This window comes from Salvelinus fontinalis, chromosome 19 (genome assembly GCF_029448725.1).
Source record: "Salvelinus fontinalis isolate EN_2023a chromosome 19, ASM2944872v1, whole genome shotgun sequence".
NCBI lineage: Eukaryota > Metazoa > Chordata > Actinopteri > Salmoniformes > Salmonidae > Salvelinus > Salvelinus fontinalis.
In genome coordinates this window covers 9,256,103-9,280,008 of record NC_074683.1, presented here as the reverse complement: position 1 = coordinate 9,280,008, position 23,906 = coordinate 9,256,103, and the positions used below count along the sequence as shown (strand labels likewise).

The 23,906-nt window shown below is 41.2% G+C and overlaps 1 protein-coding gene across 19 annotated transcripts in view; it reads right to left on the bottom strand.

Annotated features, from left to right (window-relative positions):
- LOC129816327 (bromodomain adjacent to zinc finger domain protein 2B-like) overlaps positions 1-16,547 on the bottom strand; it is an 85,534-nt gene extending 68,987 nt beyond the window's left edge. For 12 of the 19 annotated variants that reach the window (XM_055870664.1, XM_055870665.1, XM_055870676.1 and 9 more), the window contains exons 1-2: positions 16,338-16,547; positions 3,136-3,179 (exon numbers count right to left, since the gene is read on the bottom strand). The gene's annotated coding sequence lies outside the window, so the exon portion shown is untranslated. The remainder of the gene's footprint in view (positions 1-3,135; positions 3,180-16,337) is intronic. The other 7 variants (XM_055870678.1, XM_055870675.1, XM_055870683.1 and 4 more) reach the window with 1 other exon arrangement.
- Positions 16,548-23,906: the final 7,359 nt, after the last annotated feature.

Below are 23,906 nucleotides of genomic sequence, written 5' to 3'. Positions count from 1 at the left end.
CGGCTCACTGCGGATTATCTACAATCACTTGGCAAATTGAATGGCAGTGTGCTTCATTAAAAAGGTACATTATTTTCTGATGTATTTGCCCTTCAGGAAACACAAATATTCAGCTCTGTTTGCGCAAACATTAGCAGCGAGGCTTTGCATGCTCCACATTCACACAGGGGAGATGAATTGAGCGGTTGACACCCTTTTAATGACACACGATATCTAAATGTCTCTGCGGAAGATCGCAGGATGAATTCATTCCGGGAACGCATTGAAAAAGTAACAATGCAGCGAGGCCGGATGAGAAGTCACTAAGTTGGGCTTCTCCCAATCTCCAAAGTGCATTAAAGCTGCTGGGGATATTGGTCGACCACACCATGGCACATTTGTTGACAATTAGCAAGTTACAAGGTAGCGTAAAACAAAGGCGTTCAGTGCCGTATGAGGTTACCTGGCGTGTTGCATGCATAATTCACAAGAGTCTAAAGCGCCACTGATGTGTCCCATAGACGTCGCCTTAGAGAGAACGGTCGGCATCAGCTCACATTTGTAGCACGGCATCTGGCGTACTGCGTCAGGGATTGCCAAGAGCCTCGTCTACTAACAGCAAAATCATTTCAAATCTAATTTTAAAAATCTAATTTTATTGGTCACGTACATGTTTTGCTCAGATGTTATTGCGGGGTGTAGCGAAACACTCACGTTAACATCCTTTTCAAACCTCTTGATATGCCGAGATAGAGATAGAGAGAGTGCTCACAAACCTAACAGACGTTCGTTCTCCCCTTACAGCTCACTCGCTCAAAGATCACAACGAATCTAAGGGTTTATTCTTAATATGAAGTGAGGTTTAACTGAATGAATGGCCTAGGTTAAAATGTTGGCATAAGCCACAGTGCGTAACCTAACTGGCATGTGAGCAAACAGCACTAAAATCAAAAAGGAGGGGGGACAAAGTTTGGTTAGAGGATCCCAGCAGTATAATAACAGATCTGTAACCCATTAACATTCTGGCTGTAGGACAGGAGACACAGGCAGGGCGTCTGGGGTGGCTGGCTGGGCTGATGCAATCCATTTTGAAGTCCTTGCATCTCGCAGCCCGGCCGCCCACTGCTCGTGACCTTTAGGGTTTGGTCTCGTCTCCATGGACTCGCCTGCTATTGACTATCTGGCTGTGTCCCGAATGGTATCCTCTTCCCTTTACAGTGCACTACTGTTTTGACAAGGGCCAATAGGTCCTTACACAAGGAATAGGGTGCCATTTGGGACATAGCCTCGAGTCATTCAAACACCACGCGGTCCCAATGGAATGGAGGTGGGGCTCCCTGCTTAAGCGGACTCCTTGGAATACACCGCGCCTTGACTACACTTCCTGATCGCCATGAGTCCTACCTCACAACAGCTCTGTTCTGTCCAGGATGTCTTGAGATCTACGTAGGTTAATAACTGGTGTTGTAGTAGATTGATACTACCTAACAGTATCCCGTGCAGCGTTATGATTCAACTTTGACAGGAATTCTTTCATCACCATCTCTCTCGCCTCATCCTCCCCATCCCGTGGCCAAGTGAAGGGAGGAGGAGGAACGGGGCTGAGGTGCCAGTATTTACTACCACATCATATTACACAGCCCCAGCAATCTGTTAGCCACTCAGGCCCGTCACAGAATACACCTCTTTCAAGCCACACTGTTAACTGTAGGAGGACATCAATATTTTAAAAAAGGAGGGATAGAAAAACCCTCCCTCCCTCATCTAACACACCCACAGGGGGCTGTAAAACACCAGTCGATAGCCCCCCACCCCCCCTTCGCCTCTCCACCTCTCCTGAGCTACCCAATTCCCCCTCCCGTCTCCTCAGCCTCCTCAGCAGTAAGAGCAGGAGGAGAGTCTGGCTTCTAGTTAAACTACAGGTTACTGATGACTTAAAATAAATCCTGGAAGGTTTCCATTACACACAACCTGGGCAGGATCAGAATCTGGGGTTGATGGGATTCCTCTCCTCATTTCCCGTTGCCATTCCAACTCTGTTTGTCTGGAACGCTGTGGGTGACCTGTCTCCTGGCAGGGTCGCACACAAAGATTCTAACAGGCTTTTTCCTCAGGATCACAAAAGTTGCCCGATGCATGTCACCACACTTAGTTTTCAGCATATCGACTCCAGTAGAAAATAACATGTTGCCTATAGTTACTTTGCATTGCCCTTTTACTTTCAACCCTCCACATTTGAAATACTGCAGAGAAAGAAAAACAGGTCTGTGACAAAGTGTTTTGGATGGAAGTTTCTCATTGAAGAGTGGAACAGCGAATGTTCCAGATAGAACAACAGGCTTTGGCTAGTAGCCCCGAGGTACGACGGGCAGCCAAGTGGAAAGGAGAAGTCCAGCGATAACACCGTCCTGCTATGAGTGACACACTAGATACCTGATACCACCTGATCTTTCTCTGACGGTTGAAAAACCAGTTCAGAAACCAATGACTTCCAAAATGCTGATGTATTTACAATAACACCACAGAGGTTTGCGTGATTCCAGCATCGAAGCGCTTCGAGGCGTTACTCGGGAGAGAAAAGTCAGACTGTCTGATAGGAGTGAAGCTGAAGCTTTCAGATCCCTCCGGACATCGTCTGGGGTGCAACACTACACAATTTACAGAGGCAGCCATGCAACCACTGTTCAAAGCTTCTGTATGCAAAGTGACTCACTTTCAAATTCAAAACAAAGTCAAAGGACAGCTAAAACTCTACCAATTACCCCAATTTGGTTGACAGTAATTTATTTTAGAAATAGCCAAAAGTAAAAGAATGCTTCTTTTCATACATGTTATGAAACGTTGACATGCTAATTCTATGCAAGACGGCCAACTAATTAGAAATTCACACACTGAAAGCAAAGTGTAATGTAGCACAAACTAATTCCATTAAAGAGGACCTCGTTAAATCTAGGCCTAATTGGAAAAATCTCTAATCCTATACCTAAATAATGCTTTAAATTGAAGAGTTGTGCTTATCCAGTTAGTCTGTCCCTTCACAAACTGATTTCCGGACGCAATAATTACAACGGGGACTTCAAGACACAAACAGTAGGACCACATTGTTTACAGCGGCGATGGGCGATTAGAGCGCAGCCAACGTGACCAAACACTTACTGTTCGAGAGGATCCTCAGCTCTGTGACATCACGGCTCTGCAAACTGAAAAAGAAGAAGACAACAGTCAGCTTAATTGCTTTATTTTATTGATTTATTCATTCACCAGAATTCCTGCCTGAAACTCCATTAAAATAAAATAAAAATGCTAATTTGGACAGGCTTAGGGCCTGGGGGGGTATACCTTATGCATTCAAACGTCGGCTGGGAATCAAAGCCCTGCCGCTGCAGCGTGGTCATATGACGGAGCAAACAAAACAAAGACGGGTGTATTTCAAACACGACAACAAAATTCAACTAAAATTGGAAAACAACAGCACTTGCGTAAGCGCTTCCAAACACTTCTGGCGAGCCAGCAAATGTCTATTATTTTCATCACACGTTTCCATCGGTGTTTGTTTCAATTGGAACCTGAAGTAAATGAAGACTGCGTCAGTTTAACACCCGGTGTCAGCAGCAGACTTAAGCGCACATGATTTACAGCCTTGACGCATCACTCAAATTCCCCTAGTCCACAATGCAACCTGTCTACAGGACAACTGCAGGATCACACGGCGCCAAGGGAAACAGACAAGACTTGTGTTCATACTACAACAGACGATTATAGCAGCACAAACAATGAATGACAGCAAAAGGCCCAACATCAATGTTAGCGATCACATCAATGTTATGACAATGATTGTTATCATTTAAAAAGACTCAGTCTGTTTCTTTATATTAGACTAATTTATTTTCAACATAAAAATGAAGAGGTGATGAACAACAAAGGCTTTCTATACTAATCTTTCAGTGCTCCAGGAATAGCCTAAAAATCACGACAAACTACTTTGATTAAGTTGGCAAGTATGGACACAGATCCCTAGGCCTGGCCTAGCTAGGATTCATCTTAACCTAGGCCTGTGCAATATTACCTCAAACAACTATGTCATTCTCCTCTCGGTGCACTTGATCAGGGCCAACTGTTGCTTTCTGGACAATCCTCTCAGTGAGCCCTTGGTGAGTACTGAGCGAGGTAAACAGGATGCTGTTAAAACTGCACTTGTGCCTTTTCAGCTCAGGAGGCAATTTGCTCTGACTGCTGCTGCTGTGGATGCTATGCCATTTCCTTATTTCCCTATCCTAGCAGATGCTTCACTCAAAATGGCTTCAAGCTAATTATGGGTATCTTAGGAGTGTGCCTCTACCTTCATTCACTCAAAGGATGGGTATCATTCACACACTAATTAGAGAAACATGCCTCCTCCTGCTACGGCTTGGTAATAAATCCATCCGGATTCACCCTTTGTTGATGGAGGAGGACACATTCGGAGGATAACGATGTCCTCTTTTCGCTTCCTGTTTAGCATAACCTACCAGTACCCAACAGCATCTCAGGTCACACACCATAGAGCCTAGGCTAGTAGTAAGGTTTGACTGCCTGTAAACTCAGCAAAGAGAATAGTCATTGCGCCAAACCAAGTCATCCCATTAGTCTTCCATCTGCAGTGAGGTTTATGGAGATTAAAAGCAGAAGGGGGGGGGGGGGGGGACGTAGAAGAAAAAAGTAATGTTGACCCGTAGCCTATGAGAAAAACATAGGCTAATGACTTGTATCAAGTCCTAGGCTTAAGTGGTCTTGAATCATACTTTGTGGAAATTGACCGATCGGACTAAGGAATGCATAGGCATTGGATGGGCTACAGTACCGGTTAAGAAATCTTGAATAAATGGACTACAGGCCAAAACTGAGGCCCTTGCAAAAGGTTTAAACAAAGTATGAGCGGACTAAAGAATGCTTATTCACAGAGTAAGTGGGTCATTCCATGTCATTTCAGCAAGCCATGAATCATATATGAATCATATAAATTAAAATGGCAAATTTGGGTACAATCAATTAGCTTAATTTCTCAGAGATCAAATGATATTTTAGCCAAAATAATGTTTCAGGAATGGTCATCTTTCTACACTATAGAAACTAATTCAGAACAATGTGAGACGGTGGGTGTCTAAACCCTCTTTCTTGTGCTTTTTTAGTTGTAATGAATCCAAGTTGACACCGATTCTATGGGCCAGCCAGCCACAAATCTTTTGTCATTACACTGTGTAGCAGGGTTGTCACGATATTAGTATCGAGATATACAGAAGGTATCATGGCAAGGGGAAAAAAACATGAAGCCAACTGAATTTCTTGAGGAAAACAGTCCTAGTGGTAGAAAATAAAGCAGCCTAATGTCATCCAGAATCACATGTTTATTTTCTATGCTATAGCACACAATATTTTACATACAGTAGTTTTTATTTTTTAAAGACCAACGAGTTTAGTCTGCTTTGGGTTTTCCTTTTTTCCATGGAAAATCATGTATCGTAGTATCTCAATACTGGTGTCAGATTTTATTTGTCACATTCGCAGACTACAACAGGTATTACTGAGAAATGCTTACTTACAAGCCCTTAATTGTATTTAAGAAATTGCATTGTTATTAAGAAAATATTTACTAAAATAAACTAAAGTAAAAAAATCGAAATCAAAAAGTAACGAGAAAATTACATAACAATAACGAGGCTATATATAGGGGGTACCGGTACCGAGTAAATGGGCAGGGGTACAGGTTAGTCAAGGTAATTTGTAAAGTAATTATGCATAGATAATACACAGCGAAAAGCAGCAGTGTAAAAAAAGAAAAAGAAAAAATCCAGATAGCCATTTGATTAATTGTTCAGCAGTCTAATGGCTTGGGGGGTAGAAGCTGTTAAGGAGCCTTTTGGTCCTAGACTTGGCGCTCTGGTACCGCTTGCCGTGCAGTAACAGAGACAACAGTCTATGAATTGGGTGACAGGAGTCTGACAATTTTTGGGGCCTTACACTGACACCGCAAGGAGATCTGGATGCCAGGAAGCTTGGCCCCAGTGATGTACTGGACTGTACGCACTAACCTCTGTAGCGCCTTACGGTCAGATGCCGAGCAGTTGCCATAGCAGGCAGTGATGCAACCAATCAGGATGCTCTCGATGATGCAGCTGTAGAACTTTGAGGATCTGTGGACCCATGCCAAATCTTTTCAGTCTGCTGAGGGGGTAAAGGTGTTGTTGTGCCCTCTTAACGACTGCCTTGGGGTGTTTGGACGATGATAGTTCGTTGGTTATGTGGACACCAAGGAACTTGAAACTCTCGACCCGCTCTACTTCAGCCCCATTGATGTTAATGGAGGCCTGTTCGGCCCTCCTTTCCATATAGTCCACGATCAGCTCCTTTGATTTCCTCACATTGAGGGAGAGGTTTTTGTCCTGGCACCACACTGCCAGGTCTCTGACCTCCTCCCTATAGGCGGTCTCATCGCTGTCGGTGATCAGGCCTACCACTGTTGTGTCGTCAGCAAACATGATGATGGAGTTGGAGTCACGCTTGGCCACGCAGTTGTGGGTGAACAGGGAGTACAGGAGGGGACTAAGCACGTACCCTTGAGGGTCCCCAGTGTTGGGGAACTGCGTGGCAGATGTGTTGTTGCCTACCCTTACCACCTGGGGGCAGCCTGTCAGGAAGTCCAGGATCCAGTTACAGAGGGAGGTGTTTAGTCTCAGGGTCTTTAGCTTATTAATGAGCTTTGTGGGTACTATGGTGTTGAACGCTGAGCTGTAGTCAATGAACAGCATTCTCACGTAGGTATTCCTTTTGTCTAGGTAGGGAAGGGCAGTGTGGAGTGTGATTGAGATTGTGTCATCTGTGGATCTGTTGGGGCGGTATGCGAATTGGAGTGGGTCTAGGGTTTACGGCATGATGGTGTTGATGTCAGCCATGACCAGCCTTTCAAAGCAGGTTACTTTCGCTTTCTTTGGCACAGGGACTATGGTGGTCTGTTTGAAACATGTAGGTATTACAGACTCAGTCAGAGAGAGGTTGAAAATGTCAGTAAAGACACTTGCCAGTTGGTCCGCGCATGCTTTGAGTACGCGTCCTGGTAATCTGTCTGGCGCCACAGCTTTTTGAATGTTGACCTGTTTAAAAAGGTCTTGCTCACATAGGCTAATGAGTGCGTGATCACACAGTCATATGGAACAGCTGGTGCGCTCATGCTTACTTCAGTGTTGCTTGCCTCGAAGCGAACATAAAACGCATTTAGCTCGACTAGTAGGCTTGCGTCACTGGGCAGCTCACGGTTGGGTTTCCCTTAGTAGTCCGTAATAGCTTCAGCCGTGCCACATCCGACGAGTGTCAGAGTTAGTGTAGTAACATTCAATCTTAGTCCTGTATTGACGCTTTGCCCGTTTGATGGTTCGTCTGAGGGCATAGCGGCATTTCTTATAAGTGTCCGGAGTAGTGTCCCGCTCCTTGAAAGCATCAGCTCTAGCCTTTAGCTCGGTGTGAACGTTAACTGTAATCTATGGCTTATGGTTGGGATATGTACATACAATCACTGTGGGGACGACATCGTCGATGCACTTATTGATGAAACCGGTGACTGAGGTGGTATACCCCTCATTGCCATTGGATGAATCCCAGAACATATTCCAGTCTGTGCTACCAAAACAGTCCTGTAGCGTAGCATTCGCATCATCTGACCACTTCTGCATTGGTACTTCCTGCTTTTAGTTTTACTTGTAAGCAGGAGGATAGAATTATGGTCAGATTTGCCAAATGCTAGGGAGAGATTTGTACGTGTCTCTGTGTGGAGTAAAGTGGTCTAGAGTTAGTTTTTTCCCTCTGGATGCACGTGTCATGATGGTAGAAATGAGGTAAAACAGATTTAAGTTTGCCTGCATTAAAGTCCCCGGCCACTAGCGTCGCTTCTGGATGAGCATTTTCTTGTTTGCTTATGGCCTTATACAACTCGTTGAGTGTGGTCTTAGTGCCAGCATCAGTTTGTGGTGGTAAATAGACAGCTATGAAGAATATAGATGAGAACTCTCTTGGTAGATAGTGTGGTCTCCAGCTTATCATGCGGTATTCTACCTGATGCGAGCAATAACTCGAGACGTCTTTAATTTTACACATGGCGCACCAGCAGTTGACAAATAGACACACTCTCGCGTTACCAGACATAGCTGCTCTGTCCTGCCAAAAAAACAGAGAATCCAGCCAGCTCTATATTATCCGTGTCTTCGTTTAGCCACGTCTCGGTGAAAGATAAGATATTACAGTTTGTAATGTCCTGTTGGTAAGATAGTCTTAATCGTAGATTGTCCAGTTTGTTTTCAGGTTATTGCACTTTGGCCACTAATACAGAGGGTGGAGGTGGTTTACCTACTCGTTTGAGAATTCGTATGAGGCACCCTGCCCTCCTCCCCCTTTTCTTCACGCGGATGACAGGGAGTTGGGCCTTATTCTCGACAAAGCAGTATATCCTTTGCGTCGAACTCATTCAATTAAAAAAAAATCTTTGTCAAGTTCAAGGTGAGTAATCTATGTTCTGATGTCCAGAAGCTCTTAACTTCTTATGGCAGCAGGAGCAGTATTGAGTAGCTTGGATGAAAGGTGCACAGAGGTGCCCAGAGTAAACGGCCTGCTCCTCATTCATAGTTGCTAATATATGCATATTATTATTAGTATTGGATAGAAAACACTCTGAAGTTTCTAAAACTGTTTGAATTTTGTCTGAGTATAACAGAACTCATATGGCAGGCAAAAACCTGAGAAGTTCCACTTCCTGTTTGGATTTTTTTTCTGAGGCTGGTAGATTTTCAACCAAGCTCCCATTGAAATTACAGCGAGATATGGATGAGTTTTCAATTCCTACAACTTCCACTAGATGTCAACAGTCAATAGAACTTTGTCTGATGACTCTACTGTGAAGGGGGGCCAAAGAAGACAGGAATGAGTCACCACTGCCATGAGGTGACCATTTTTTCACCATGCGCATTCACATAAGAGGGAGCTCCGTTCCATCACTCATCTGAAGTCAATGTAATTCTACGGTTGGAACGTTATTCAAGATTTATTTGAACAACATTCTAAAGATTGATTCAATACATCGTTTGTCATGTTTCTACTGACTGTTACGGAACCTTTGGACATTTCGGCACGTTTTAGTGAACGCGCTTTGTGACTTTGGAATTGTTTACCAAACGCGCTAACCAAAGTAGCTAATTGGACATATATAACGGACATTATCGAACAAATCAAGCATATATTGTGGACCTGGGATTCCTGGGAGTGCATTCTGATGAAGATCATCAAAGGTAAGGGAATATTTATCATGTAATTTCTGGTTTCTGTTGACTCCAACAGGGCGGCTAATTTGACTCGTTCTGAGCTCCGTCTCAGATTATTGCATGGTTTGCTTTTTCCGTAAAGTTTTTTTGAAATCTGACACAGCGGTTGCATTAAGGAGAGGTATATCTATAATTCAATGTGTATAACTTGTATTATCATCTACATTTATGATGAGTATTTCTGTTGAAACGATGTGGCTATGCACTATCACTGGATGTTTTTGGAACGCGCCAATGTAAACTCAGATTTTTTTTATATAAATATGAACTTTATCAAACAAAACATGCATGTATTGTGTAGCATGAAGTCCTATGAGTGTCATCTGATGAAGATCATCAAAGGTTAGTGAATCATTTTAGCTATATTTCTGCTTTATGTGACTGCTATCTTTCGCTGGAAAAATGGCTGTGCTTATTGTGGTTTGGTGTGACCTAAATCGTTTGTAGTGCTTTCGCTGAAAAGCATATTTGAAATCGGACACTTTGGTGGGATTAACAAGATTACCTTTAAAATGGTATAAGAAACATGTATGTCTGAGGAATTTTAATTATGAGATTTCTGTTGTTTTGAAATTGGCGCTCTGCACTTTCACTGGCTGTTGTCATATCATCCCATTACCGGGATTGCAGCCATAAGAATTAAGAGACAGTAGCAGCAACATTATGTACAAAATGAGTTAAACGCGAAAAAAAAAAATAGCACAGTTGGTTAGGAGCCCGTAAAATCCTACCATGTAGGATGATAAAACCAACAGTCCTGTACAGCTGTAATGTTTTGCACATGCATAAAAGTCATTTCTCACATTTCCACCAGGACAAACCATTCCCTGCCACGCTGGCATACAACATGACCAGAGAGAGAACATGAGAGGTTCTTGAAAACATCCTATTTTACGGTCCTTTGAGACATCATTGGAGGAAATAGGCCTTAAACGATAAACAGTTTAGATCCCTGGTTGTGTGGAGTTCCCAGAACACAATCTCACATCTCAATCAGCAACAGTAGTCCAAAAGTATTCAATTCCACTTGAGGAATGCAGTGATGTTCTGACAAGAGAGTGATGGAGTTCGGTTGCATCCCCGAGTGACAAAAAACGGTATTCAGAGAGAAATGTGTTTCCTAAAAGATGCCGGTGTTCCTGTCTGTATGCTTAAATTAGCTCTAAATACTTGGACTACACCAGGGAGCTCTCACACAGGATTTGCCATAGCCTGGAGAAGCAGTTTCCATCCACCTCCACACAACTCGCACATCAATAACAACCTCAGCAAAGTGCAATGAATACACCGTTTATACCTCACCTAAAACAGACAGGCTCTTCCTGCAACTACATCTGTACCATTTTGTGGTTGGAACATCAGTAGAGGGTGAGGGGAGATAAGCAGATATTATTTCTCTTTTCTCTTCTCTGATGTTTTATCCAGCACTGGAAGCGCAAAATGTCACTCCCTGGCCTCAAATAAAGGTCTTTCCCAGTAGCTCCTTTGAACTGCTGCTTGGGCTGAACCTTCTCATGTTACGGCTAGCTGTCTTTCCATGCCATAATTTAAAGAATAGAGACAAGAGCATGAGACTGCCTTGAGAGAAAGCTCAACAACAGCAATGTTGAGTAATAAATAACAGTTATTTTCCAAGAGGTTTGCTTTTCCATCCTAGCTCCGCACAGCTGTGATGGATTACCGAGTTTCACCGTTTAATACGGAGTTCAGTGGGGAAGACCGTTTGGTCTGTCAAACTAACAGTGTCTTAACGTGTTCGGGTCATTTACCAACCTCAAAACATCTAAACCCTTTTTCAGCACCCACTATGGCCTATTTCAAACACTTTCATTCATGATAGGTTCCTACATTTGTTTGTGGTTTTTGAAATGCTTTGAAGGTGATATTAATTTGTTTTCAGCATCGTGGTGGAAATTAAGCAGCAATAGGAAAAATGAGGAAGATCCTAATAATCACGCCTACTGTAGTGTAGGTCCACGTGAGACACCTCTGTGCTCATACAGTTTATTCCTGATAATCCACTCCTTCCAAACTGGGGATCCTTTTAAAACCACTCAGCTAAAACAGGGTCCTACACTTGGTGCCATAATTCAATGAAAATAGGTTTATTTACAGTGAGCGACGTCTCCTTTCAATCTTACCTCAAATAAGCTGTGTAGGCTATTAACTAAATAACTTGAACAAGTGTTGTCTTAACATGGAAAAGTGTTAGCTAAAAGGGAGTCGCATCGTTCTAAATGCACAAATGTCATCCGTCTTCCCTACAATCATGTGGAGTGGCAGGGTCCCTTTGCCTCCTTCCCCCTCTATCTTGGGAGACACATTAAGCGGAGCTTGAATCAACAAAGCAGAATGTATCCGAGGTTGGTCTCTACTGACCCAAACACACTCGGTAAGGACGGCTTCAAAACATTCACTACCCCCCACCCCCCTTTCCTTGTAATTTCATGCAGTGTTCGGTGAAAATTAAATATTTAAAATCGTGGCTGCAGCAAGCTTGCTAGCACAGCTTAAATGGCAAGCCTTTGTGGCAGCAGTGACCAGATTTTAAATGCAGGAAGATCAATAAATTAAAAGGAGCCCTGCTGTGCTGAAGCACAATCTTGGTGTGTGTGAGTGGAATGGGTTAGGCCCATAATAGCCAGTGAGAGTCTGCGCTCATCCTGCAACCATCTGAATTATGAATAGTCTACATGGAGTCTATTCATCAAATCCCAGTATCCTCTCTGCCTCCACAATTCCAGCAGTTTAAACATGTACTACATGCAATTTCACCTAAGGATACAAATAGCAGTAAGCAGCCAAACAAATAGTCCAAACTATTAGCGTTTCAAACATGGAGTACTTATCACAGCAGGAGACTTCAATCATTGGAGCATCCGTTCTTCAGCTAAGACATTATGAAAAGCATCTCCAGGAGCAGAAAAATAAACCAGGAGGAAACACAAGAGGGGGAAGAAAATCTCCCACTCCCTGACATGTTCCTAATAAACAACCCTCCTTAATAGTTCTCCAGCTCGGCCAATCAGAAAGTGTCAACCCTGACCTACAAAAGGATCACGTCAAACCTTAAAAATGTTTAAAAACATCCATCATGAAAACAAGAGAGGACGTTGAATTATACAGTATTAACCTCTAGGGTTTGCATACAAAGACCTTAGATTTATTGATGCCTGTGTGTTAAGGGCCTCGCCGCGCTGTTCTTTACAGTGAACCGGCTGCCAATTTGATGGACCTCTCAGCCCTCAGCAGGAGTTCAGCGTCTTTGATTAATGAGTGCAAGCTTGTGGAAGAGAGTACGAACGGGAGGGACAGGAGAAAGAAATGGTGTGAAAATGCACAATTGCCAGTCCTTTAATAGGACGGATGCCATAATTACTGATGGGTCTAGTTCCTCCTTTTAGAAGAGCCAAACACACTTGGACCCCTTTCACAACCCCCACCAAAAGATTGAAAAGAGGCTGACCCCCCCAGTCTTGTTAAAATCCTCACACTCGACTTCGAGATGGCAATGGTGACTATTCAGAGACACTAAATGAAGAAAATAAAAACACAACAATCTTGTTTAATCCAGATAACCCATGTTGGTGACAAACCTTTTCCATCTCGCCTGTTTGGAACACCAACCAGAAAAAAAAAAGAAAAAAAAACCTTCCGTTTTATCTTGGAAATTCACCTTGAGTGATAAACAGCAATAATGTGTATCGCTGTTTCACTTAGACTAGGCCTAGTACAGTGACATATTTTGGATTGTCAATTAGGCTAACTTAATGTTGTCATCAGAAGCAGGACATCTACCCTAAACAAATATCAATGTTTTACATTCTGGTACACGCTATATTCTGCTACTTAGGCAGGGCTACATGTTATCAAGCAGATTAAGGGAAAAAAACACACACCTCATATCTGCTAATTAGCCTACCAGTTAAACTAACAGGTTGTTGGTAAATTATAATGAATTTACTTTTGTTGTGTGCCTAATAGCCTACCTTAACAATAAGAAGAAAATTATTACACCACATGCAAGGAATAGGCTGTAATTAACCAAGTGGTTGAATGGGTGAAAATAATGATGGAGCTAAAAATACATTTTATTAAATCACACCACTGGGGCTGGTAGCATTTAAACGTGCCATTTCAAGCAATTCAGCAACCTTGAGAGATAATGCTAAGATTTTCCATCCTTGAAGAACAATACCCTGCGATATTCCAAACATTCAAATGCGCCACTGCTATTTTTATTAATGCTAAAGCTCACATCCGGAGCTGGTGACTTGTTGTGATGCATTATTGTTTCCTCATTCTGAGACTGTTTTCAAGGACACGAGCTCTGAATAAATATGAGGCAAATTCAGTGACCTTCCAGCATTGTATCTGGTTATTGGTTGATTCATTGGCAGTTACTGGATGCATGCATAACACATCAAGGCTGTAATCTGATTTATCTTGCATCCTTGGCTGGAATGGCTGCTTGAGCCATTTAAAATGATCGACTTTATGGGGAATAATCTCTATTGCCATTTCACTTAGACTGTGTGCAATAGTTCATCAATTAACTATTTACAAAAGACCAATCAATCCCTCTGTAGCACTAGTGGCAAAAGCAAAGCAGTGCCAAAGGAAGTTCACAGATGTGACATGTGAAATCAATGGCCCCAAACAAGCAATCATGTTCTCCATGCAGTGAGTGTGGTGTAAGTGATACTAAAACTTTTTTTTTTTTAACTCAGAAGCTTGTTGTTTTTATAGCTTGATTCCCAGGTTAAAACCTCACTATATACATGTTTTGCAATACAGTCTTTATTTTTCTTAAAATACACTTTTGTCAAAATTGGATCTAGGCCTGTTACTAAGTTACTGGCCAAGTCCATTTTATATTTGACATCCTAATGGAGAAAGGCCGGACACAACCTGTAGACATTATAGGCTAGCTAGATTTACCTTATAGCCTAACAGCCCTGTAGTATTGGATCTGAACAAGCCTCGACAGATGTTCTATCACTTGTGCAGAGGTCAAATAACAAAGAGCCTAAAGGCCTATTAATAACTTAGGCTATTATGCCTTCAGTTCCATCAATAAGGCAACAATAGGCATTTGTAATTAGTTTAAACTGTGGGCACATGACTGTCCTGCACGTCACTGCACGTGTGCATGCGTAAGTGCATGCATGTGCATTTGAGTGTGTGTGCTGGGGGTTTAATTCATTGCCAGTGCCACCGATAGTTTCCTAACATCTCAACGAAGGATCGCAAGTTAAGCATTTCACTGTACTTGTGCATGTGACAAATAAAACTTGAAACTTGTAATGAAGCAGATGTCAAGTCGATTCATTGGAGGGAAGTGGAAGGCATTCCCATAAGAGAAAGCTGTTTGGTTAAACATCTGCTCCTTTACATTTGAGTTATGCTGTGAATATTCAAACAAAGAAATGGGAGGTGGAGCAATTAGCATTTAGAGCAGAGGTATTCTGCTCTCAGAATATTATTTTTTTTGGGGGGGGGTGGGCAGTTTTAAAAGAATCCCCTGAATGAACCACAGATTGGCAAAGCCAAAGACAAGTAGGTAAGCATATTGCCTATTGTTGGTAAAATATCAGGTTACATTTTGGACACTGAAGTGAATAGGACACAAGGTTAGAGTGAAAAACAGGACATGTTAAGTACATAGGAAATAGACATAGCCTAAGCTGACATGACAATACATAAGATGTCAGTCTGGACTGTAACTTTGTAGAGCATTAGCCTGCTTAGCCAAAACTGGGTCTATTCAATCAAATGTAATGTCATATAAAACTGATTCCTTGCCCTAACTAATTAACCAAATACTTAAGGCTATTGAAAGTGAAAATCAGTCCAATAAGTCAAATGTTGAGAACACTTGACTCAATCATCCCGCCACCACTCAAAATGACTAGCCCTATTAGGCAAATGTGTGCCTTTGCATTGTTAAAACCTTCACTCCATGAAAAAGGTGTCTTATAAATATAGCCTCATTCACTTCAAATGTTTCAAAGAATCAGATGTTACCAAAACTTCAGATGACGTCATATCTTGAAACGTTTGATAACTTTTCGGTCATAAGCATTCTGGATCTTTGAAATGAAAAGAGTGGGTGGGTTAAAATTGCCCAAATGGCGAGTAGCTTGTTGTTTAGATCGCAGAAAAATGGTGGATATTGTAATATTACACAAAGGGATACATGTCATCAACTCAGCCGGCTGCAGCTGCTTTTCTTTATAGGAAGCAACACAAAAGACAAGTGAGGAAAGGAGCTTCGGACGGACCCAAGCAGTGGACTGGCTGAAATTGCTGATTTCCACTGACACCTCCAAACATATAAAAAATTAAATGATGCTACACCACAAATAAGCAATAACGAACTAATGTTTTATTTGTGGTTTAATTAGGTTGCATCGATGAAGAGCAGACTATAGCATTATCGGTAACGTAAAAAGAGACACCGACCTCGGGTTGACACTATCCACATGACCTACAACAATGTTTTAAAACATTTCAAACTTAACACTTCGAGTGATTGTAAACCTAGTTAACACCAAATGTATTTCTCTGCCAAATAGATAGCGTAAGACTCGGCGTTTAAAAAAAAAAAAAAGGTAGGTTAAGCCGCACCAGCTACAACACAAAAGACAAGATTCGCTAGCTAAACAGCAAGCTGGCAGCAACCGACTCAGTCTACACCGTAAAAAGTGATGGAAATCGACTGTCTCCTCATTAAGTTAGCAACCAACTAGATTTACAAATAGTTGCAAAGTAACAAAACCAGAGTGCTGCTTTTATTGATACATTTACAAGTGTTATCATTCTTGACAAGTTTGTATCAAGCTGCACCACTCAGGTTAGGTTACATGAAGAAAAAAAGAGCAAGCCGCTGGACAGCACTGATAGAACGAGGTGCTAGCTAGCTAGCATGCATCCCTTATCAAAATGACAAACTGAACGTCGTTATGAATGATAACGTAAGCTAACTTCCACACTACAAAACATAAGGAAACTCACCTTATGTTCGTTACTTTATGTATACTCCTTCAGTTACTATTCAAAAAGAGCCTTATGTTCCTCTCCTTCGCGATTTGCGTTGGTTGAAGTCAGTGGCAGGAGATGATAAAGAAGAGAATTGGGCATTAATTGAGTCGTGGTGAGAGTGGGTAGCTATGTGTGAGTGTGTTAGTTACCAACAGCAGATTGAGGGAGACTCCAGACTTCTCAAGGTTTGTTCAGCTTCACTTCAAGGAACGAAAGTGACGTCAGTTAAAAGCTCCAACAATGCTAACTTTTGTCTGATTAATTAACAATTCAGTGCTATAAATTACTGTAAGCAGATACCAGGCATCTGGTAGGTATTACTTGTTTTTTTTAAATCCTGGAAGCAATCTATGATTGATATAGCATTTTAACAAGATAAAAAGTGAAATGGACTCTGTAAAAGAAAATAACGTTTATTGTGGTAAACTAATAGGAGGAATGAGGATGAATGCAGGTGTGGGGGAAAGAACTGGGAGAAGATCTGGCAGTGTATACACTGTGATTATGTATTTGTACAATAGGTCACTGCAATTATGTAACAAAAGGCATAATTCATCAAATAATAAGTGAGGAGATTACACATATACACTTTATTTTCATCTGTGGGGAACAAGTGACTCTTACAATATCTCTTTTTGTCTTAGGATCATAAAATAAAAGATAAATGAAAAGGTACATCTTGAAACATTACATACTCACAGATCCCAGTGAATTCTTTGAATATACTGTACCTTTGGTCCTTTGAGTAAGTCACTTGCAGTAATACAACAATTCAAAGAAGTCTTTATGTATTAACACATCTCCTACAGTTGAGCAAAGACTGCCATCTGTGCCTAATTGTGTTTTTTCTTTCTTTGGACAGACAATCAGCAACAGGCTGAGCAGAGACCTTGTGACCTAGTCTGGGTTAGACAGGGGGTGCATATTATTACATTCAACAAACAACTGAAGAGCAATATGCTGCAAATTCTCTCTCAGAAACTGGGAAAATGTAGATAGTTTATGTAGATAGGCCTACTGTGCAATAAATCAATCAATTGACAGGTGGAAAGGTAGAACTAAAACATAATATTATGTTTGTGATTCAATTTAGTGCTTATCAGGAAATATTTTAGATTTTAGATTTGAAAAATAAAAAAATAATGTATTTTAACGTTATTATGAGACATATAGGCTACATATAATCACCCAAACCTTTAATTCAATTGTTAATATGTTGCTTTTACACAGATGGCAACACATTACTCAGAGAAAGCAGAAATTATCAGCGAATGCTTTGTGTTTGAATGTTCAAGGGAGCAAAATGCTTTTGAAATAAGGGAACTGTGGCTTTTTCTTAAGCAAATTGTACATCCACTGGAGGTAATTGGAGACAGTAATTAAGAAACAAAGTACTCTTGAATTAAAGATGTGTGGGGGGGGGGGGGGGAATCCTTATTCAGCATTGTGAATTTAAAACAGGTTTATTTGCTTGTTCACCATCCCTTGTGCTCATTGATTTTCTTCCCCTTCCTCTGAGTCAATTTCGACACTGCATTCAGACGGCCTGAAACGGATGAATCAAGCTTGCCTGAATCGACAGAGATGGTGGGAGAGAAAAAAATAATTTGATGATTTTGTCACTGGAACAGCGGGATGCTGGGATTTTAATTGTATTGGAGAATCGTCATTAGGGATAGCGAGTGATGAAAGAGCTCAGAGCTGCATCATTATGAGAGGCTTCACTGGCCAGGCCTTTTTGCATGCAATGAAAATGTCTAGCATTACCTAGGTCATTTGTAACATAATAAGTGCAAGTCCAATGACTGCAATGCAAGCACATGGGGGGGGGGGGGGTACTAACAGTCTGTCCCCTTATTTGGGACAACATTTTTAAAGAGTCTTGATTAGAAAGTATAATGAGATACCAAAAGACATAGTAAAGATGATGTCTCCGGAGACTGATGGAAAACAAAATGAATGTGGTGATTTGGTTTTAATTATTATCAGTCCATGGCAAGCCCAGGAAACCCACCAGCCAGTGTGGCTGGGGCTGTGCTTGCCGTTATTGATTTTTGCCTGACACATTCAAAGAATACAGATTTTAATCATTTCAGTACACAACACCTTATAATTCCAATAAAAAAACAAGACCCTTCCAGCACCACACATACATTTCATTTAAATGAACCAAATTCATCTCTGAGCTAAAAACAGGGTAAATGCAGTCCAAGGTTTCTGTACATAATTACGCTCAGGGTTAATCCGCTAGGCCTCTTTAGCTTAATAGTACAATAAATACAGAACAGTTTTCTACTGTAGACCAACTAATCTAAAGTGAATTAAAACATTTAGTGCTTTACAATATTATGGAAATATTGCCCTGCAAAACAGTGTTTTCACATTTTCAAAAGCATGGTCTGTTTTTCATGCAGCAATGGTGTTAACTTCTTTTATCCATAGATATTTTAAATATCCCTGGTTTTGTGCTACTTATTAGCTATTTGATGATAGGAACCTCAGGAGAATTACACGACAAGAAGGTATATATTGCCCTTTGTTCTCAGCACAAAACAATCCTCTCCAGATAGGTCATGTGGGTTAGTGATGACATGCTTGTCTGTCTTGGACCAACACTAATGATAATAATAAAAAATAAAAATAATTTATTACATTTCTATAGCGCTTTTCTGAGAATCTCAAAGCACTTCAAGAGCAATATGTCATGACAGGTCACTCAATAGAGGCCAAGTCTTTGAAAGCTGCATCCTCCGAAGATTGAGAGGGTCAGTTCATGGCTCAAGCGTAGGGATCTGGTCAGAGGATGGTAGATGATGGTGATGGAGCCTGCTGATGATCTTGTAGAGGGCAAGTCAGGGAACCAGCCTGTCTCTTATAGCCGCTGGACCTCTCCTCTTCCACTCTGTGTAACGCCCACTTGGGTGATGCCTCAGTAACTCTGGGTGCCAGAAAGCTCACCACACAAAGTTCAGAATAGTAGCCAGTCGTCCACTACCAGCCCTCTGCCTCAGCACTGCTGTATTCCTCTGTCTCCCATTCCTCTTATGCTTCAGGCGACTCCTAAAATGATGTCAGCAGAAGATTAGGAATTGGCAGCCAGGTGAAGCAAAAAAAGCTGGTACTGTGTCCAGATACATTTTTCAAACAAAAACATTAGCCAGCTATGTAGCTAGCTAGCCAAACCAAAAAAGTGTTAACCTGTCAGTCAATCTGCAAAAACACCAGATATATGCTGCAAAAACTCTATGTTATTGGTACTGTGTGTGAGGTACTGCCTGTGTCAGATCCCAAAAGATTTGTGAAAATATTAATATAACAACTGGTCTGGTGCAATGCCAGTGGTACCTCAGGTGTGCTTATCAACCCACACGGTGTTGGAAGTTAATTTAGTGGATATCAGACATTTGTACCAAGGGAAGTAGACCAATCTCTAATTTAAGATAGATGTGCTCTTCCTGTTAACTACATATGTATAAATATAATATTTATTCGGTGAAATGACTTCATCAGATTTTAAACACCACGCCACTGTCTCTGCTTTCAGCATGAAGTGTTATGTCGTTATAGCGGCAGGACTGGGATGATAAAAAATTGCATTCAAAATGTCCTAAGTCCTGCACTCCTCGAAAATATTTCTGAAATGCATGTAGCACACATAGGCAAGGCTTTAACATTTGTGTGGTGATTTCAAATAGCCCTTCACCCGGCATTAAAATGGACATGATTAATCAAGAGAAACATCACCCAGTATGACACAAACATCATAAGGATTAATACAGGAGTGCATTGATGGAATATTGACAGATTCATACAACATACAAGATCATTGACTAACCTGTCATCTTGACATTGTAAAATTCCACCATGAAAACGTACTCATTTCCCATGTCATTCACATAATAACAAGCATTCCCAGCAAATTATTGACCTAGAAGGAAGAGAAAAATTAGCAGGAAATAAAGATCTGGCATGGAATGTGCTATCAAGGAAGCAAAATTAATCTGTACATTGATAACGAGCACTTATTAAATATCAGACCACAAGACTTATTTACACAGACTAATTGTGGCTCAGAATAGACTTACTTATAAAATGCCTCTGCAGTGGACGGCCATGTAAATATTGGCCTTTGTTTTCCCTCTGTTAATTGGAGCATGTTCAAGGAAGATAGTGAATGGAGGAGAAACATGAGCCTTCCATAACATGGGAAACAGATGCTCCCCACTTCTGTCTACAGGCACCTCAGTTTGAAAAGGCAAGAGAGGGGGATGAATACAGAATAATACAGAAGATAGAGTTGAAATCTAATGAAATAATGAGTCTTTAAAGAAAGCTGGATTTGCCTGGGGTAAAACCTGAAACTCTGAGGAAAATAATGGTTTGGGTGACAGCATTGCTTTTCGGTTAGATAACTGTCACATATTTCAGAGTAGATTAAAGTCCGAACACATGAGATTCTGAGAAGTATTTCAGGAGTGTTTTACCAGTTGTTAGAGCCTATACAATTACATAAAGCATTTTAGAAATTGTAAATACATCTATTGTTATTAGCGATGCATAAACTATTGAACATTTCAGAGTAATTGTTGGAATACTTGTGGTGAGTTTAGCATCTTTTGTTCACAAAGGAATGCAGTAATACACATATTACTTGATAATTACTTGATAACCACTGGTGAACAGCAGTGGCTCTGTGCATCCCATTTTCATGCCAACTGTCACTGTGTCATATCGTATTTACGTATGCATACCACTGTCCCTTTTAATTAGCAATTTCAGGTCAGTGCAAAACCCATCCTCCTCCAGGCTGTGGTAAGGCAGACGTGTGAATGAAATGCCTTCAGTGTTATTTGATCAAAAATAGGCCATTACAGCCATATTCATAATGGCAACAGCCTCTCTGTAATGTTTGCTCTCCAGAAACAATCCATCTTGGGGTGAAACAGCAACACTTATATTGGTGAAGAAGCAGAAAACCATGAAGAAACACAAAAGCACAGATCTGTCTGGAAAAAATAAAGGACCATGCTTGACAAGGGAATTATAATGTAAGCAAGTCCCATCATTTTCAAAAAACCTCAAGCGAAGCTTTTTCCTGCCCACATTAACACTACAATTAATTATGATAATCACTTCTGGGCATGAAAACGAACATCTACTTTAGAAAACCTGACCTTGCACTACATCCTGGATATAAATATTTATTTCATATTTAATTGTTGAACTTGTACATACAGAACTGTGTGAACTGTGTTTAATTTTGTGACCATTTCTATAATAAATGTTTGAATGTTTGAATTGATCTGGTATTATTATTGCCACCAAAGAAAGACAAAGCAAATTGAGTCAAATGTCTTGTCATATTTATACACTCGCTACAATGGGTTTGTATAAACATTTGAATGTTCTCTCAGCTCCAGACAAACCTGAGCTTAAGCTCATTTTCTTCCGAACACACTCAAACCCATTCTAAAAGTGTCGTTCAAGGTTCCTTTCATGGACAACTGCATTCACAGCAAGCTGCTATTGTATTCCTATCTACTAAATTATGCTTTGTTGCATATTCATGGCTGCCTTGTCCATAGTGAGGAGGGTGAGACAGACTCTTGGGCCCTGGGAAAATTGGGCTGAACAAGTAGATATGTCACAAAGCATTCCTCTGTGATTACAACACATCTGCTGAAATCCCATCCAGACAGAAGCTCATTTCTAAGCTCTGTCTGAACACTATTTCTAGGTTGTGTTATTGTTGTATGTAACCCCCATGGCAAAAAAAGATCAGACTGACCGTTTCAATTTGACTCATCTACAAGACACAATGAGTCATGATTAGAGCAAGATATACAGAGAATTTTGTAAACATTATATTCTGTTTCAATGCATTTTGTCTGAAGGATATGTGTTCATAACATTGAAACATATCCACAGTGCCTCCAGACCAAGAAGTATAGTTATTTGTGTACATTTCCAAGCGAATAGGCACAAGAGTGCCGAGGAAAATGGCCAATAAACTAAAGGACTGAAATCTACCTTTTCCTAAGAGGTATATAGTGGGAGTCCTGACCTTCACTGGGCCTTGTGTTTCACCTGACCTCATCATTTGTTGTTCTTTGTTGCCATTTCATCTGTGAGAATAGTTTAATGGATGTCTTCCCACAAAACTGAACTTTCAAACAGAATGAGATATCTATGTTTAATCTACACTACGGCCATACCCTACTCAGTCATGTTTCCACTTTTTCAAACACAGTCCTCGTGGTGCAGTTCAAAAATGAAGCGTTTGAATGTGTTCACTCTGTAGACCACTTATGCTGAAATGGGTTGACTTTTGGGCTTTGTCAGACTTTAAAACCAATCCTGTAACAGTTTTGCTCACAACAGGCGCAAACGTGTCATCAATCAAACTGAATAGATAGCAGCCAGGAATATTTATCTTAATCAAATTCCATGTGATATATTAACACTTGATTGTTATCATAATGTATACTTAAATTAATCAAATGATTCTTCCACTAGATTAGACAATTATCAAGATTTTGTTTACATAAAAAACTAAAAAACATACACAATGCATGATTACCTGAAGGAGTTCATGCAATCTGTTTCTGTTGCTGTTCCTGGAAAGTACAGGCTGGAAATGTGCTCTACTGTTCCGCCTAGTGGCCAACCCCCTACATCACGGGGTGATGTCTCCTTTCATATTAGGAGTTACATTCACTACATGGCCAAAATGAATGGATTAGGCTATTTCAGCCACACCCGTTGCTGACAGGTATATACAATCTAGCACACAGCCATGCAATCTCCACAGACAAACATTGTCAGTAAAATGGCTTTACTGAAGAGCTCAGTGACTTTCAATGTGGCACCGTCATAGTATGCCACCTTTCCAACAAGTCAGTTTGTCAAATGTATGCCCTGCTAGAGCTGCCACGGTCAACTGTACGTGCTGTTATTGTGAAGCGGAAATGTCTAGGAGCAACAATGGCTCAGCCGCGATGTAGTAGGTTACACAAGCTTACAGAATGGGGCCACCGAGTGCTGAAGAACGCAACGTGTAAAAAGTCTTCTGTCCTCATTTGTAACACTCATTACCGATTTCCAAACTGCCTCTGGAAGCAACATCAGCACAAGAACGGTTTGTCGGCAGCTTCATGAAATGGGTTTCCATGGCCGAGCAGCCGCACACAAGCCTAAGATCACCATGCGCAATGCCAGCGTCGGCTGGAGTGGTGTAAAGCTTGCCGCTTTTGGACTCTGGAGCAGGAGAAACACGTTCTCTGGAGTAATTAGTCACGCTTCGCCATTTGTCAGTCTGACGGACAAATCTGGGTTTGGCGGATACCAGGAGAGCGCTACCTGCCCAAATGCATAGTGTCAACTGTAAAGTTTGGTGGAGGAGAAATAATACAATGACATTCAAGATGATTCTGTGCTTCCAACTTTGTGGCAACAATTTGGGGAAGGCCCTTTCCTGTTTCAGCATGACAATGCCCACGTGCACAAAAGCGAGGTCCATACAGAAATGGTTTGTTGAGATCG